Consider the following 3346-nt stretch of genomic DNA (forward strand, 5'->3'; position numbering starts at 1 on the left):
CACACACAAAAATAGACTCCAAATTGTTGAAAGACCTCAATGTGAGACAGGAGTCCATCCAAATCCTAAAGGAGAACACAGGCAGCAACCTCTTTGACCTCAGCCGAAGCAACTTCTTCCTAGAAACATCGCCAAAGGCAAGGGAAGCAAGGGCAAAAATGAACTATTGGGACTTCATCAAGATAAAAAGCTTTTGCAAAGCAAAGGAAACAGTCAACAAAACCAAAAGACAACTGACAGAATGGGAGAAGATATTTGCAAATGACATATCAGATAAAGGGCTAGTATCCAAAATCTATAAAGAACTCATCAAACTCAACACTCAAAGAACAAAGAATCCAATCAAGAAACGGGCAGAAGACATTAACAGACATTTTTCCAAAGAAGACATCCAAATGGCCAACAGACACATGAAAAAGTGCTCAATATCGCTCAGCATCAGGGAAATCCAAATCAAAACCTCAATGAGATACCACCTCACACCAGTCAGAATGGCTAAAATTAACAAGTCAGGAAATGACAGATGTTGGCAGGGATGCGGAGAAAGGGGAACCCTCCTACACTGTTGGTGGGAATGCAAGCTGGTGCAGTCACTCTGGAAAACTGTATGGAGGTTCCTCAAAAAGTTGAAAATAGAGCTACCATATGACCCAGCAATTGCACTACTGGGTATTTACCCCAAAGATACAAAAGTAGGGATCCGAAGGGGTACGTGCACCCCGATGTTTATAGTAGCAATGTCCACAATAGCCAAACTGTGGAAAGAGCCAAGATGTCCATCGACAGATGACTGGATAAAGAAGAGGTGGTATATATATACAATGGAATATTATGCAGCCATCAAAAGGATTGAGATCTTGCCATTTGCAACGACGTGGATGGAACTAGAGGGTATTATGTTGAGTGAAATAAGTCAAACAGAGAAAGACATGTATCATATGATCTCACTGATATGAGGAATTCTTAATCGCAGGAAACAAACTGAGGGTTGCTGGAGTGGGGGTGGCGTGGGAGGGATGGGGTGACTGGGTGATAGACACTGGGGAGGGTATGTGCTCTGGTAAGCGCTGTGAATTGTGCAAGACTGTTGAATCTCAGATCTGTACCTCTGAAACAAATAATGCAATATATGTTAAGAAAAAAAAAAAGAAGAAGAAGGTAGCGGGAGGGGAAGAATGTAGCGGGGGAAATCGGAGGGGTGGATGAACCATGAGAGACGATGGACTCTGAAAAACAAAGTGAGGGTTCTAGAGTGTAGGGTGGTGGGAGGATGGGTTAGCCTGGGGGTGGGTATTGAGGAGGGCACATTCTGCATGGAGCACTGGGTGTTATGCACAAACAATGAATCATGGAACACTTCATCTAGAACTAATGATGTAATGTATGGGGATTAACATAAGAATAAAAAAAAGAATGATATTTAAATAAATTCTACTCAAAGATAAAAGAGAGAAGGCATAATGTCTGACTTTCCAATGACAAAGAACAGCGTGTCATAAATGACCATGCAAAATAATATAATATAATCTGGGTCACAGAAGCAATGGAAATCATTATGAAATTTATAAATATTTGCTTTGATAAACTAAATACAGTATTCATACACAGTGTTTGGAATAGTTAAGACTAATGTATAAACAGTATTACATCTGCACAGATGGCAGAAAACAGCCCTAATTATTGAGCTCCTGTTTTGCCTACATATTAAGTAAGGAAGTTTGAGGGACGGTATAGAGGAAAATGAAAGTGAGGAGATGAAAGGTGAAGGACTGAAACCCACAGATGTTCTAGACCAGCACTACTCAGTCATGAACGAGCAGCGAAATCCCCCATGATCTTTTCACAATGTGGATTCTGATTCAGCAAGTCTGAATGTGGCCTGGGACTCTGCATTCAGAGAAGCTCTGGGCAGTGCTGCTCCTGCTGGTCCACGGACCACACTCTGAGTAGCCAGGCTATAAGGGGCACAACTGCTTTGGAACTAGGACTACATTTCCAGATGGCAGTGGCAGCAGAGGGAAGGATGGAAGCATTTCAAATTCCCCACCCAAGGCAATTTTAACAGGGTAGTACTTTATTAATCCATTCACTGGAAATTAAAGGCAATCACATTTCTGTGCTGTCCATGTGATGGTCATTGGATGCTGATTTTTTCCCTTTCCTGCTCGTTCTTTCATCCACATGGAATCAGGAAATGAAACACATACTTCAGAGTTTCTCCTCCTGGGATTTTGAGCGAAGTCCGAGGTTCCATTCATGCTCTTAGGGTTGTTCCTGTCCATATACTTGGTCATGTTCACTGAGAACCTGCTCATCATCCTGGCCATCTGCTCAGACTCCCACCTCCACAAGCCCATGGACTTCTTCCTCACCAACCTGTCCTTTGTTGACATCTGTTTCACCTCCACCACCATCTTCAAGATGTTGCTGAACATCCAGACTAAGAGCAGTCATAACCTATGAAGGCTGCCTCACGCAGATTCATTTCCTCATACTCTTTGCTGTGTCGGATGTCTTTCTCCTGACCGTGATGGCCTATGACCATTTTGTGGCCATGTGTCACCCCCTGAACTACTCGGTCATCATGAACCCCCAGCTCTGTGGGCTGCTGATCTTGTAATCCTGGTGCATCAGTGTCCTGGGCTCCCTGTTGGAGACTTTGATGTTTTTGAGGCTGTCCTTCTGCGCAAACATGGAAATCCTACACTTTTTTTGTGATCTTCCTCAAGTCCTGAAGCTTGTCTATTCTGACACCCTCATCAATAACATAGTGGTGTATTCTGCAACTGGGAGTGTGGTCTTGAGTCCTTTCCATGGAATACTTTCTTATTACTATCAAATTGTTTCTTCCATACCCAGCATTTCCTCAGCTGTGGGCAAAACAAAGCCTTTTCCACATGTGGGTCTCACCTCTCAGTGGTCTCCTTGTTCTAGGGCACAGGCCTTGGGGTCGACCTCACTTCTGCAGGGACTTCATCCTCTAGGATGAGTCTGGTGGCCTCGGTGATGTACACCATTGTCACCCACATGCTGAACCCCTTCATCTACAGCTCGAGGGACATGAAGGGGGCCCTGAGCAGGCTCCTTGGCAGGGTGGTGCCTCTCAGCATCAGAACCATTATAGGACTCTCCTGAGTAGCTGGGCCCACAATATGGAGGCCCAGAGATCCTGGTTTCCTTCATCTCACTATTTTCATTTTTTCCCAGGTGTACACATTTTAAAGCAGTTCTTTCCTTGGGTCTTCCTTGTCTTCTCTATTTTTCTTCTTGTCTTCTATTTGTCTTCTCTATTTTTCTTCAGGTTATATCCTGGGTTCCCCTTTTCACTTTATAACCAGTCATTTTC

The 3346-nt window shown here is 43.7% G+C and overlaps 1 pseudogene; it reads left to right on the forward strand.

The window, feature by feature from the left end:
• The first annotated feature begins 2256 nt into the window (after positions 1-2256).
• LOC123842316 (olfactory receptor 7C1-like) lies at positions 2257-3135 on the forward strand (annotated as a pseudogene).
• The last annotated feature ends 211 nt before the right edge of the window (positions 3136-3346 follow it).

The sequence above is a fragment of the Mirounga angustirostris genome, unplaced genomic scaffold (assembly GCF_029215605.1).
Source record: "Mirounga angustirostris isolate CCGP_5_RB_7025 unplaced genomic scaffold, mMirAng1.0.hap1 SCAF_1, whole genome shotgun sequence".
In the NCBI taxonomy this organism is placed as follows: Eukaryota; Metazoa; Chordata; class Mammalia; order Carnivora; family Phocidae; genus Mirounga; species Mirounga angustirostris.